The following is a 15,626-nucleotide window of genomic DNA, read 5'->3' as shown; positions in this document are numbered from 1 at the left end:
AATGGATTCAAATTACCATACCAGACCCACTCATCGCATCACCAGCTGGGCAAGGCAGCGCTTATATATGATCATCATATAATTTACATACATCGTCTGTCTGACTATCTGTCGGGGCATAAGTTTACGCACATCTTTCGCACATATTATCACCAGTATGGTATTAGAGAAAAGGTTCATTCGTAAGTAACATAAAACAAATGAATTTGATTATCAAAGTGTGCAAAGGGATTTTAAGGCCTCTCTTTCCCTTGGTGTTGGTCTCCTTACATCTGGCAACATTAAACTACAACTGAAGGTCTTTAAGGTGCGAACAGGTCTTAAGAGCCTTTTCAAAATACGTTTTATAGCAGTCCGGATTGGTAATGGGAGTACAATATTTCGAACAAAAGAGGGAAAAGAAAAAAAGTTTTTATGTTTTACCCTGCTTAGAACTAGGAGACATGATTCGATACATTTCCTATGTCAAATGTACAGTATATAAACGTAGCCCAAAATAATAAATAAACAACCAGTAGATTAGAAAAAAATATAAATATTTTAATGAAATCATACTCTAGCTTTAGTAATTTTAATTCAGAACGTAAGGTAAGCAGTTTGTGACAACTTCATCCACAGCAACGGGGAAGAAATAAAATACATTTATTCAGAATGTTGTTCTACGAGCTTGAAAAAAAAACACCCGATAAAACATATACTAATTGGGTCTGATCTCAATTTCCCTCATGATGCTTTATGTTTTCACTCCATCTCTTTTAGGTATACATATATTATCTAATTGTCGACCAACTGCTTTTATTATGTCCTTTTAGAGTTATATGTATTCTCTCTGTAACTCCAGTTTACGATTTTTCCTTTATGTTGATAAACGGAAATTATAACAAAGAACCCGGCAAAATTAGGGGAAATAAATAAAATATAATTTTCATTGACAAAATTCTTTCAAGTCATGCTGCCCATTTAAGGGAATATTTCCTCTTATCTCTTCTGCATGTCTAATTCAATTTAGTCCGGCATTCACATGCATTTCCACTCAAATTAGGAAGAAAGAGAGAGAGAGAGAGAGAGATAGGTTGTATATAGGATAAGTCAGTTTGGATAGAGATAGAGGAATTATGAGTCAGAGAGAGAGAGAGAGAGAGAGAGAGAGAGAGAGAGAGAGAGAGAGAGAGAGAGAGAGAGAGAGAGAGAGAGAGAGAGAGAGAGCTCTTTGAAATATATTTTGGTAGTTTGGAAGATCTTATATAGATTTGATTTTTCTTTCTGCAAAGTAATTAAGGATATTTTGTTTCAGTGATGGAAAAAAATCAATTACCATGATAACATGAACTTGGTTTTCCTTCAATTAGCTTTTATTCATTTTAGGATCCATGATCGTCTTAGCCCCCTTTCATCACCCAAAAGAGGATCGACGACTCCATCTTCTCAGACTTATGACATCCACTTCCCAACACTTTAGTCACAGTGTATCATATTAATATATATATATATATATATATATATATATATATATATATATATATATATATATATTTGTGTATATATATATACACAAATATATATATATATATATATGTGTGTATATATATATATATATATATATATATTTATATATATATATAATATGTTTGTGTATGCATATAATTGCCAAAATATCTTAAACAGGTTTTGTTTTTAAGTTTACCATCTGCTAGGAATTTTTGTGTCTAGATTTCGACTTTAGTAAGACTTTTTTTTTTTTTTATTGATTATAGCATGAGTTAGAGTTTTGTGTTTCTGTTTTTTCCCGAAATTGAAAATGCATCTACGTTTTATTTTATAGAAATAATTATATCTGAAATATTTTTGTATGCAGTGTTGCTGTAAGTATTTGTTTGTGTGTTTCGATTGATAAGTATAGCTCTTGCCTCATGTTTGATAGGTCCGGTCCTCGTTCCCGAGCTACCGTCCACCAGTCCACTCAACTGTAAATGGGTACATCATGGCCTACTGGAGTATAAAAAGGTCAGTGAGATAGCAGCCTCCTTTAAAAAGCTTTACCTTAATGGTGAAAACACACATATATAAGAAACCAGAAAACTGTACCTTGGTGAACACAATTGCACACATATGGGAGAAATTGGAAACGTATACTTTTATGGTACCACTCCGTTTAAAGAAAAAAAGGCATATAATGAACACACACATATGTGAAAAACCGGCATACTGTACTTTAATGGTACCGTATCCTTTAATGGAAAAATAATGCATGGCGAACACACAAACACACATATTTGAGAAACCGGAAAGGTATACCTTTATGGGGGCCCTTCCTGTAAAAGGGGAAGAAAGGCGTAAAGTGAACACGAGTATGTGAGAAACTGGAAATGTGTACCTTGATGGGGACTCTTCCTTTAAATAATAAAAGACATAAGGTGAACATCACACACAGATATTTGAGAAAACGAAAAGGTATATATTTATAGTACCAATCCCTTTAGTTAGAGGAACACAGACTATATATATATATATATATATATATATATATATATATATATATATATATATATATATATGATATATAACGGATTTTGAGCGAAGCGAAAAATCTATTTTTGGGTGAGATGGCCATGTCGTCCTGATGGAAGTTCCTATAGGGTAGCTTCCTAGGGTATATTACAACTACGGCGATATTCCCAGAGAATTTACCTTAAGGTACCAGAATTCTAACTCCTGGAGCGAGTATCCCTCGTGAAAGGGATATCGCGACATATCAGAGGACGTATTCTAGACACGCCACATGGCAATCTACATCCTGGACAGAGATTTCGTCTCGTAGGAGGTGATTGGCGAGATACGAATTCGGGAAAGAAAAAGGGGAGCCGCTCCCAAGGCTTCCCTATCCTCCGATTCGTATGCTTGCCTGGCGCCAATCCTGGCGCCATCTGTATTCCTTGTATCGTACATGAGGTGCTACAGATACTGTATGTAGGGAGGGGTCCTACAGCCCTTTCTTAGAAAGGCAAGGGCGGGTCCATCAGGACGACATGGCCATCTCACCCAAAAATAGATTTTTCGCTTCGCTCAAAATCCGTTTTTTGGGCTCAAGCCATGTCGTCCTGATGGAAGTGTACCAGAGCATTACTGTATCTGTGGATTCTCAGAACGTGCCGTACTCCCCGGAGGTAATTTTTTCCCGGTTGACTAGACCTAGAGACCTAAGATGTTACCGTTATACATCTTTTCAACTAACTATAAACTATGTTAGAGTTTCCTGCCCCCTACAGGGAAGAGTCCTACTAGACTCTGGAAAAGTCTCGAAGAGTACATATACCTATGTATGAATACCAGGCAAGCTAATATAGTGGTCTCGCCCTATATTAAGTAAAGCATAGTTTGTAAAGAACCACTGCGTCAATATGAAATATCGACCAGTTCTCCGCACAATACTTGTATTGGACAAAGGTTTTATATCCGCATAGGAGGAAAACCAATGCAACATAGCTTGCATAAAGGAACAATTCTATTAGAATTATCCCAGATAAGGTACATAGAATGAATGCTCAATTATACCAATAAATTGACACAGGTGAAGGAGACGCAAGGTTCTCAAGAACCAGATTATTGACAGGCAATAAATAGACAGGTTAACCACAATTATATATATATATATATATATATATATATATATATATATATATATATATATATATATACATAAGAAGAGGATAACCCAAAACTTTAAGCATAAGTATGATAGTAAACAGAGCTTGTTTGTCTGAAAGAAAAAACATTAGATGCCACTTTTAAGATACCGAGGTATCAAAGTCATAAAAGCCTGTATTACAAATCAATGACATTAGCGTTAGAAACGCTCGGCACACATGTCTGCACTTATGCTAGGTTCACCTTCGGAAATGGAACAGTGTAGATGGGCAACACAGTGCCCTCACTTAGTTTGTAGTACAGTATGTAACTACACACTCACCCTGGAATTAATCGTCCCAATTAAGACCACTGTTCCTCGCAGAGTTAAACAGTAGGGTTAACACCGCGACCCACTGCTACCACAGATCTCTTTTAGTTCCTCTACTTGCTTCGCATAGTGGCGAAAGAACACTCTGGAAGACTTCCAGCCAGTGTATGAACGGAGATGTTCAAAATCCATACAATTAAAGAAATTTAAGGATGAGGCAACTTTCCTCGGATCGTGACCTGCGGGTGTATTGTCAGGATCCGCTCTGCGAATAAAATATGTGATTTTCGCTCTGAGTTGATTCAGAGATAAATTTGAGCCTGATGTTTCTCCCCTGAATAGTTGACCACCCTTGAAGTCTGAAGTTCTATGAAGATAGACCTTTAGGCATTCTACTGGACATAGAGATGCATCTTCTTTCAGAGGGCAGATTCTTCAGGGACCCCACCTGTTGGTGGGTAACTCATTCTTGGCGAGAAACGTAGGATCCGGAAACAGGTTCAGTTCTCCCCCATCCAGGAACTGAACACGACCTGCCTCTCTCGAGAGGGCTACAATCTCACCAACCCTGGCCCCGGAGGCGAGTGCAAAATAGGAAAATAACTTTTTGTGTCAAATCCTTTAACGCACACTCTTCATTGCTCAACAGAGAAGCGAAATGAAGAACTTGTCTAAAGACCATGAAATGGGCTTTGGAGGTGCTGAAGGTCTGAGCCTAGCACAGGCTTTCGGGACTTTATTAAAGATCTCGTTACCTAGGTCGACCTGGAAGGCATATAGAATGGGTCTTGTCAAAGCAGACTTACACGCTGAAATCGTGTTCGCTGCCAATCCTTGACCATGGAGGTGGAGAAGAAAGATAAGCAGAAGTCTGTCAAGATCTCCTGCGGATTCTTCGCCTTGACAAAAGGCCACCCATTTTCTCCAAGATGACTCATATTGCCTTCTAGTAGATTTGCACTTATATTCCTCAAGGAAGTCTATACTGGCTTTCGAAATCCCGAAACGCTTTCTCACCGCTAGGGAGAGAAAATCATGAGCTGCAGGGTCCGGGTTTTCTGTAATGAAGCGCAGACAGTTGACTTCTGGACTCGCTGGGTCAGAACTGGATCTGGTAGTGGTACAAACTTCAGCTACAGTTCCAATGCCAGGAGGAACCACACGCTGTTCGGCCACTTGTGGGCCACTATTGCCGCTACCCTTTGAAGGATCTCAGTTTGTTGAGGACCCTCAACAGAAGGTTGTGAGGAGGGAACAGATAAATCTTGGACCATCTGTTCCAGTCGAGGGACATCGCGTCCACTGCTTCCGCTAAGGGGTCCTCGTACGGGGCACGTACAGGGGCAACTTCTTGTTGTTTTTCGTCGCAAAGAGGTCTATCTGCAGTTCTGGGACTGATTCAGAATGAAGGAGAATGATCCTGCGTCTAAGGACCATTCCGACTCTATCGGTGTGAACCTGGATAGAGCGTCCGCTGTCACATTGCGGACTCCTTGAAGGTGAACTGCCGACAGGTACCACTTCTTCTTTTCCGCCAATCGGAAGACGGCCAACATCACCTGGTTGAGAGGTGGTGACCTCGATCCTTGTCGATTCAAGTATCTCACAACTACCTCGCTGTCTATCACCAACCTTATGTGGATCAAGTGACGCGGGGAGACTTTCTTTAAGGTAAGGAGCACTGCCCTAGCTTCTAGAAAGTTTTATGTGAAAGGTCTTGAATAGCTTGGACCAAGTCCCCTGGACTTTTTTCCGATGAGAGTGACCTCCCCATCCCTCCTTCGAGGCGTCTGAGTGAATCGTCACCGACGGGGGAGGTGGCTGAAGAAGAACCGACTTCTTTAGATGTCTGGCTTGGGACCAAGGCCTGAGAAGAGTACTTAGCCGAAGCGGCTGGTCTTCTCAGATCTCTTCGCGCGTTTGATGCATAACTTCTCCAAACTCCGATTGCATCCTTTAGCTGTGCTCTTAGCACTGGGTCTGTCACCGAAGCAAACTGGAGAGAGCGCAGTACCCTCTCCTGCTCGTGTCTTGATATCCTTTCGGAATCTAGAAGTCTCTTGACAGAACCCGCTATCTCCTTCCTTTTCTTCGCCGGGGTGGAGAAACGGTGTGACAAAAGGTCCCAGTGGATTCCCAGCCATTGGAACTTTTGAGATGGAGAAAGTCGAGACTTTTTCTGTTGATCTTGAAGCCTAGGTACTCTAGGAACTGGATCACTTGACTGGAAGCTTGCAAGCATTCTGTCTCGGATGCTGCCTACACCAACCAGTCGTCCAGGTAGGCTACTACCTGAATTCCCTTTAGGCGTAATTGTTTGAGAGCTACGCTCGCAAGCTTCGTAAAAATCCTTGGGGCTATGTTTAGCCCGAATGGCATGGCTCCGAAGGCGTATAGTCTTCGTTGTAGCCTGAACCCTAGGTAGGGGGAGAGTCGATGGCTAATTGGAATGTGCCAATAGGCCTCTGACAAGTCTATAGAGACGGAATATGCCCTCTTGGGCAGTAAGGTCCTTATGTGTTGCAGTGTTAGCATTTTGAATTTGCAATTCACTATGAACTTGTTGAGTGGCGACAAGTCCAGAATGACTCTGAGCTTTTCCGAGTCTTTCTTGGGAACACAAAACAGCCTCCCTTAGAAATTGATGGGCTTCACCCTTCGGATCACCTTTTTTCTCCAACAGTTCTTGAACGTACTCCTCCATAACGGGGGTGGAGTGTTGGAAAAACCGAAGGCACGGGGGTGGAGTGCTGTACCAGCTCCCGCCCAGTCCATTCTTGAGTAGGCTGTGGGCCCAGGGATCGAAGGTCCACCGATCCCGAAATTTCAGAAGTCTCCCTCCTACCGGTATCACCTCACTTGGACTGCCGTCCTGAGGTCTTGCCTTCCTGACCACGACCACCCCTGAATCCCCTTCCCCTTGAGGGGCGTCTAGACGAGCCTCTGGCTGCTCCTCTAGGCTTTGCTCGAAAGGAAGTAGACTGCCCTTCGAACGCTGGGGTGAATGCCGTGGACTGTGTCGACACGGCCTGGGGTACCCACTGAAAAGTGGTCGGGGTTTGTGCCACGATCTGGGGCACTGGGGGCAATGGCAATTGCAGTTGCTGTTGCTGTCTAAGAGGCTTGGCTGGCCGAGACGGTAGCCTAGTCCTCATAGTCTTCCTCTTTGGTTGAGGACCCTCATCCGGGGAAGACTTTCTTTTGATAGCCAGGCCCCACTTCTGGAGGAGGTTTCTATTCTCCAAGGCGGCCTTATCAACAACTTCTTTGACCAAGTCGGTAGGGAAAAGGTCTTTTCCCCAAATGTTGGAGGAGATTAGTTTCTTTGGCTCGTGCCTCACCGTAGCCGAGGTAAACACGAACTCCCTACAAGGTCTCCTTGCCTTGACGAAGCCATAAAGGTCCTTCGTCACTGTGGCCAGATGAGACTTGGCCACTACCATGAACATTTCATGGACCTTGGGGTCACTTGCCATCGTCTCGAGAGTAGTCTGAAGAGACATTGAGGCAGTCAGTCTTTCTTTTGTATCGAACTCACTTCGCAAAAGAAAGTCAGACAGCTTAGGGAGGTCCTTGCCGAACTGACGTCCGGCAATATCAGCCTCCAACTTTCCAACTGAGAACGTAAGATGGACGTCCTTCCAGTCTTTGTGGTCCATAGGCAGGGCCAGCGACAAGGGTTTACACTCCTCTAGGGAGGGGCAAGACTTGCCGGCCTCGACTGCTTTTAGTACAGCCAGAAACCCTTTCTGTAAAAAGGGGAAGGCTCTAGTAGGCGAGGACACAAAGGAAGGGAGCTTCCTATTCAATGCGGCTACCTTTGAGTTAGAGAAGCCCCTCTCTTTCATCGAGGACGAAAGTAGAGCTTGAGCCTTAGCATGGTCCATCACTATGACCTCCTTCGGCTCTGTCTCCTCCTTTGAAGCTGGTTCCTTCCTCAGCCGGACATAACAGTCCGGATATGATGCCTTGCTGGGCCAGAATTCCACCTCCTCCAGGGGAACTGAGCCCAGCTTATCCGAGATGACGATCTTTCCAGTCGTCATCGGCATGTGCTCAGCATACCTCCATGGGTTAGCATCTGAGCACAAGGGAAGGTCTTTCACATTGAGCTTTTTCTGGGGCCCATGTGATTCTGCAAGGCACTGCATTCGCAGTTCCATTGCAGCCGCCTTCTCCTGATTCTCCTTCTGCATTTGTTGGATCATTCCAACAATAGAAGAGAGGGCCTGTCCCAGCTCTACTGGGAGACCGGCCGATGTAGAGGGAATAGGCTCCGGAATCTGAACCGGAGTAGCCGACACCTCGTCGACGTCTACCTCTACAACGTCTGGGGCTTGAACTTCATCCTGGGCTTCTGCCAGGAGGTCTTCCTCCTGACACCCGTCCACATCAGACATCCTGTCATCTAACTGGATGTCTTGCATCGCGACCGCGACTTCAGCATCCACCTGGATCTGAACTTAGGGGATCTCCTCTCGAGGCTGGGGAATCACTGCATCAGCTGATGCCTTAGGGAAAAGATACGCCCTCATCTTCTCACTTGGAAGATAAGGGCCAGAAGTGTTCTTTTGGAAGCCCCTTACCCAGGTACGAAGCTTCTTCCTAGCTATATCCCTTGATTCCTCTGTCCTAGGGGAATTAAAGGTCTCAGTAATCAGGTTAGTGCACACAGTACATACCTGAGGGTCCCAATACCGGAGATCATCCTTGGAGACAGCGTATGCTGCGTGTCTCCTACAAAACTCATGTCCGCAGAGGTTCTTGCTGCTGACATTGCAGAAAGCACTTCCCCACTTCGGAGTGTCCTTCTGTAAAGAGAAGAAATTTCCATGAGTATCAAGTGAACTATGTATCACTGGATATTCATAGTATAGCATAACAATTCAGAAAGGAAAGACACACACTTGTGTTTCCCTCACAACCCATTGTTGCAGCCTTCCAGATAATAAAATCAAAATGGTTTATCTCTTCTAGAGTAACCAATGCAAGGTTTCCAGAGGAAACAGGTGGAGCTCACACCTAAGCAATGATTTTAAAATCCTGGATAATAGACAGGAAAGAACTCAGCTTCCTATCTGTAGGGCAACAGCAAAGGGATGTGGAAGAAAACACAATAGTGTTAGAAGACACAGTGCTGTACCAAAACCCTTACCATAGTTTTCTTCTTACTGTATATGTTATACTGAAGAATACTAGTACAGTATAGGGGGATGTGTGCCGGCCTGCCTTTGCCGGCCGGCACACACCACAACTAGCTTTAAAGTATACTACTTAACAGCTAGAAGGCGGCAGCACTCTGGTTCAAATGCATGTGCCGGTCGGCAGCAACTGCCGGCCGGTAACAGCCAATGTTGGCCGGCAATGGCTGCCGGCCAGCAACTACACAAGGTAGTACCCAGCTGCCGGCCACACTCTTGGTGACCGGCAGACAAGGGCTGACATAAGCCGGCCGGCAAAGGTACAAGACCGATGCCAGCCGGCAGCAAAAGAACCAGAGGACTACACCTGCCCGGCTGCCGGCCTCATAGGCCGGCAGCCAGGTCAGGTACAGCACTAGAAGAAAAATAGAATGGATGCCGGGATAAGAGTGTACACAACCTCCAAGCCCGGCAACCGAAAGAGTGCATATAAGGAAGGGGAGAAACTAATTCAGGCTTCCTGACCAATGCCGTCTGGCTCTACAGGCAGGCATGGATGAGGGACCAAGAGAGGTCCGGGCAGCACTCGAAAACATAAGACCCTTGCCGGCCAGCAGCTCTGCCGGCCGGCAAGGGGCTGAGTCAATTCCACATCCTAACCTATACTAGGTCCAGATGTAGAACGACGTACAGTACAGTAATGGCTCGGCCATTACGGAGAAAGAGGGGGAAGGGACAAGAGGGTCCTGCCAACCTTGCTTTAGTGACAGATCACCCGCAGCCAAGAAACTTATCTTAGCCTAAGGGAGATCTAAGGGGGAAGGCCAGCAATACTTGCCAGCTCCCAGAGCACCAAAGCAAGGAAGGCGTTGCTACTCCCAGGGAAAGAACTTATCCTCCCCCGAGAACAGCAACAAGGACTAGTCTGGTAGATCACAAAAGAAGGAATCATATCCACAGAAACCTTCGGTAGTGACCTAAGGGAGCTAAGCTCCCTTTGTCTGTGTCAGGTCAGCGAGGGGGACTCAGCCCCAAGCCAGACAACACAGACTCAGACTAAAAAACTCTGTTGTTCTGTCCCTCTATGAACCATACTACAGGAACAGGAAGGTACAGTAACACCCCAGTATAGTTTTATCGAAAATAAATTCGGAAAAAACCACTTAGGGATAAGCCCAAGGCTTAAACAGAGGGAAAGGGATTGCATACCTTCTCCGAAGAAAAGAAAGCAACCGGGGAGTATGGTAAAGTATACTAAGGCTCCATAAGCAACTAGCCTAGGCACCAAGAGAATCGATTACCTAAATCACCGAAACTCACTCTTATACTATCTTGGAAATATTCCACACAGTCTAAAATGTATAAAATATAGCCTAAAGCTTCAATAAAATTTTAATTACACTCGGAAAAACCATAATCATGCATGAAGTACTAGGACCAAACGACTAGGCTACATGGCCTAGCGTAGGCCAGAATGGCGAATACTTCGCCAAATAATACTAAGCACGAAAGGAAATCCTATGTAATGCTAAATAGCTAAAATTTATTAAAGCAAAACAACCAGGAATGTCGCTCTGACTAACTAATTTATACCTAACGAGCGACAGCGTCCAGGACGCCTCTGGTAGGCTACGGCTCTTGTATCAAAGATTAATCCTATTAATCACTCAAAATTTTACCAAGAGCCTACATTTATGCATAAAAGACATTATACTCAACTTATCAGAGGCCAACGAAGACGGAGAAGCCATGAAAAGTAGAATAAATCCAAGATTTGCGAGAAAAACAGGAAAAAACACCGAGTTGTTAAGCTACGCAAAAAGGAATACAGATGGCGCCAGGATTGGCGCCAGGCACGCATACGAATCGGAGGATAGGGAAGCCTTGGGAGCGGCTCCCCTTTTTCTTTCCCGAATTCGTATCTCGCCAATCACCTCCTACGAGACGAAATCTCTGTCCAGGATGTAGATTGCCATGTGGCGTGTCTAGAATACGTCCTCTGATATGTCGCGATATCCCTTTCACAAGGGATACTCGCTCCAGGAGTTAGAATTCTGGGTACTTTAAGGTAAATTCTCTGGGAATATCGCCGTAGTTGTAATATACCTTAGGAAGCTACCCTATAGGAACTTCCATCAGGACGACATGGCTTGAGCCCAAAAATATATATATATATATATATATATATATATATATATATATATATATATATATATATATATATATATATGTGTGTGTGTGTGTGTGTGTTTGTGTGTGTGTGTATGTATGTATGTATATGGGTTGGGGGTTTACTCTGGAGAGAGAGAGAGAGAGAGAGAGAGAGAGAGAGAGAGAGAGAGAGAGATTGTATAATGAAGTAGTTACTTTTTGAACTATAACTTTGTTATTTATATTTGAAAATCGGCTTTGCCACAGACAATATAATTTTCTTTTGTGTGAGTTTACATAACTTGATGTGCAGTTTAGCAATAGATAAGAAATTCATACATGTACATAACAGTAAAATATATAAGAGAGAATACCACATTCATTTTACAACTGTCATATTGTACCATTTTTCCATTACATGCATGTTTAAGGGAGTACTCTAATTAACTATGATATATTTCTTACTGCATTAATCATAACCTTATTTTTGCTTTTTGTAGCATTTTTTAATAGACAAGTTGAGTATGGCCGTATTATTGCTACTTGCACATTACACGTACACACACACACACACATATATAAATATATATATATATATATATATATATATATATATATATATATATATATATATATATATATATATATATATATATATATATGTATGTATGTATATAATTTATATGTATATATACAGTATATATATATATACAGTATATATATATATATATATATATATATATATATATATATATATATATATATATATATATATATATGTGTGTGTGTGTGTGTGTGCGCGCGCGCGTGTGAGTATATGTTTGTGTATGAGCCTGTACACATACATAGATATACATGAACATGTACGTCAGTTGAGAGAGAGAGAGAGAGAGAGAGAGAGAGAGAGAGAGAGAGAGAGAGAGAGAGCTTGTTGGTACATTACTGATGTCTCGTTCTGAAAGTACCTTGTTCGGTGCAAGATTACATAGATATGTATAATTACACCTTGGTTCGGTACAAGTCTACTGCCCACCATTCGACCATGCTAGCAACCTTCATCCTTGGAGACTTTTTGAAGTCCTGAAGCTTCTGTTTTTTTCACTCATTCAAATTTGCTTGCCACCTCACCGTATATCTAGATGTCTACTACATACTGGTAGGTCATGTGAGCGTGTTCCGTCCTAACACGCTTAAATGGCTCTCAGAAAATTTTCTCTTTCTTCTCAGTTTCCAAGGTCGTCATAAATGTATTAGTGTTCACTTCTGTATTTGTATACAAAGTAAATTTCCTTTGCAATGTTTTATGTATATATATATATATATATATATATATATATATATATATATATATATATATATATATGTATATATATATATATTTATTTTTTTTCCTATCACGCTCAGGGGGATAGGAAGTAGTATTGATCTGGTGAGAGGGTATACCCCGGGAGGTTTACTCTGGTATCACAGACCATACACTCCCATAAATTGCTGAACCAGCAGGTTGTAGTTAGGAAAGGGGGGGGGGATGGGAAGGGTTTAATCAGGGTGTGTGTATGCGCGTGTGCATATCATTAGTATATGTATACACACACACACACACACACACACACACATATATATATATATATATATATATATATATATATATATATATATATATATATATATGTGTGTGTGTGTGTGTGTGTGTGTGTGTGTGTGTGTGAGAGAGAGAGAGAGAGAGAGGGGGGGGGAAGAGAGAGAGAGGATGATGATAGCGAAGGAACACAAACAAAAATATATTAAAGCAAATAAATAAATAAATAAATAAGGCGTGAGGACTAAGTTACTTGTCCATCAATCTTTAGTCGCTTGGAATTCACGCATCATCTACGACTCCGTTTCAGAATATTCGGCCCCCATTTCATTTTGCTTCAAACTTTCACGGAATTGTAGCAAGATTCTCTCTCTCTCTCTCTCTCTCTCTCTCTCTCTCTCTCTCTCTCTCTCTCTCTCTCTCTCTCTCTCTCTTCTCTCTCTCTCTCTCTCTCTCTCTCTCTCTCCTTGGCATGTCTGGTCTTTCACTACAAATGCCATGACTGTTGTTAAGATGAAACTATTTATTGTCGAATGTTACCAATGTTTTAATTCAAATAGACTTTACATCATGAATAGAGCTATTTAAAGGTACATAGAATTGAATATTACTTTTTAATCCATGAGTTAAATATGGTAGATTAATGTGACTATATATATATATATATATATATATATATATATATATATATATATATATATATATATATATATATAAAAACATCGGTGAGTTGTTACTTCATATCATCGGCAAGTTTATTTGACTTACGACTCCTAATTTCACGTAGAGGTTCTTAGTGATTGATTGTGATTTATCAGGCTTCATAATTCAGGGAACTGATCTACATTCTAAGTAAACGATGTGTATCGTTTAATGATACAGGAGCATTTTTTGGTAAGTGTTATAGTCATAGCACGAATAGAAAGTCATTAAGGGGCCTATTTACTTTTTAAGTCACTATTTCACTGAAATGCTGGGAATATGATATACTTGTTTATAGGGAACGATTCCAGGTCGGCTGTTTTTTTTTTTTTTTTTTTTTTTTTTTACGGTAAATAAAACGATAATCCTAGTAGCGATTAAAAGATGTTTATTTTACCACGCTCCATAATGCTGTTAATCCCTGATCACAAGGCATTATCTTTAATCGGCGGGAAAAATTACATTGCGTTGGTATTCTGGGATAATGTATGCTAAAACGCGATTAACTATTTAACCGACTTTATATCACGCGTAGCTGAACTGCTAGCAGAGCAAAGCGTGTTTAAATTCCTTATTTCCTTTCCTCACTGAGCTATTTTTCCCTAATGGAACTTTTGTGCTTATAGCATCCTACTTTTCCAATTAGGGTTGTGGCTTAGCTGGTAATAATTATAATAACAAAATCTAAGTCTTGCTTATTTATTAAGAAGATTGTTTGCCCTTCTAATATCATAAGATGCTGTTATCAGTTGCTTACTCAACAGAGTTATTGAAATTCTCTCGCATGCGAACAACACCAGTCTCTTATCATATATAACTTTGTGAACATGTAGCGCATTTTATCTTCCCTCAGCTACACAGCCCCCAGCCTCGTCTATCCGGCATCACCCTGTCAAGGCAAAAGCTATATTAGGAGGATATGCTTAGACCGCCCATCCCCGCCCAACCCCGTCTCCTTCACCTCCTGCTTACCCCAAGCTCATGTTTTATCCTCCCCCTCCACCCCTTTCCTTCCTCTCAGCATAGGAGCAAGTTGGCCCCCTTCCAAAATCTCTCCAGCTTCCCAAAGCGATATTGGGAGCATTGGTTTTTCGGAGATGAGAAGCGAAAGAGCAAGGATAAAGAGGGAGGTGGGGGAGAGAGTGAGAGGGGAGTATGTAATGAGGGAGGGGTTAGAGTAAGCGGGAGGGAAAGGTATTGGATGGCTGAGGGGTCGGAGGGTATAGGGTTTGGGGAATTAGAAGGGTAGGTGGGAAAGCCGTGAACGCCTATGTAAAACTAGCGAAGTGCCTGTAATAATTTATCCTTTCTGTGGGGGATCATGGCCTTTGGCCTTCTGGGGGTTTACCCATATTTTTTCTTTGCAAAATCCTTAAGAAACTGCTCTCTCTCTCTCTCTCTCTCTCTCTCTCTCTCTCTCTCTCTCTCTCTCTCTCTCTCTCTCTCTCTCTCTCTCTCATACAAACACGTTCAACATATAGACGCCGATAGTCTGGTGGACCAATATCACCGTGAACAGCCTGATTAAAAGTCATGAGACCTAGATATGCCTGTACATGCACCACTACAAATGTACCTAACGATTAACATTATAAGTGATGGATGAGACGGTAATTTCCAACCATAGGGACAGTAGGTACTGTTCCAAAGGAGTCCTGTAGCCTAACGGAAGATTTTTGACATGCAACTCATGGGTCGCGAGTTTAGAGCCATTCCAAGCCTGATAGTATTTCACTATTGTTAGTGATCCAACCATTCTTGTGACCTCGGGATTGTGGTTTGGAGAGATTTCAAGTCTATTTGATGAGTCATAAGTAGTTATTATCTGGTCCATCCTAGTCCAAGTTTGAATGCAGAGTGGACACAGATCATATATATATGATCTGTATCTAGAACATTATGCGACATGCACAATGATCTTTCACCAGCCTCTGCCACTCATGAACGACTTTTAAACAAAGGTACCGCCAATTTGCATCACCATCATCATCATCATCATCTCTTCTTACGCCTATTGACACAAAGTGACTCTAAATGAAATATTAACCTTATTTCGTTAAGTCCCTGTAGGTACAAAATTTATATCACCAGGTTTTCG

General features: G+C 41.9%; 1 protein-coding gene and 1 long non-coding RNA gene across 4 annotated transcripts in view; one reads left to right on the top strand and one right to left on the bottom strand.

Moving 5' to 3' along the window:
• The window catches only part of LOC137627501 (uncharacterized), a 742,199-nt gene extending 740,193 nt beyond the window's left edge, over window positions 1-2,006 (top strand). Inside the window, exon 7 of the long non-coding RNA XR_011041172.1 lies at window positions 1,922-2,006. This is a non-coding gene — a long non-coding RNA (uncharacterized lncRNA). The remainder of the gene's footprint in view (window positions 1-1,921) is intronic.
• The window catches only part of LOC137627478 (lachesin-like), a 770,122-nt gene that overhangs the window by 618,543 nt on the left and 135,953 nt on the right, over window positions 1-15,626 (bottom strand). The window lies entirely within an intron of this gene.

The sequence above is a fragment of the Palaemon carinicauda genome, chromosome 2, assembly GCF_036898095.1.
Source record: "Palaemon carinicauda isolate YSFRI2023 chromosome 2, ASM3689809v2, whole genome shotgun sequence".
NCBI classification, from domain to species: Eukaryota; Metazoa; Arthropoda; class Malacostraca; order Decapoda; family Palaemonidae; genus Palaemon; species Palaemon carinicauda.
The sequence above is the reverse complement of the archived record's forward strand: the minus strand, read 5'-3'. Positions and strand labels throughout refer to the sequence as shown.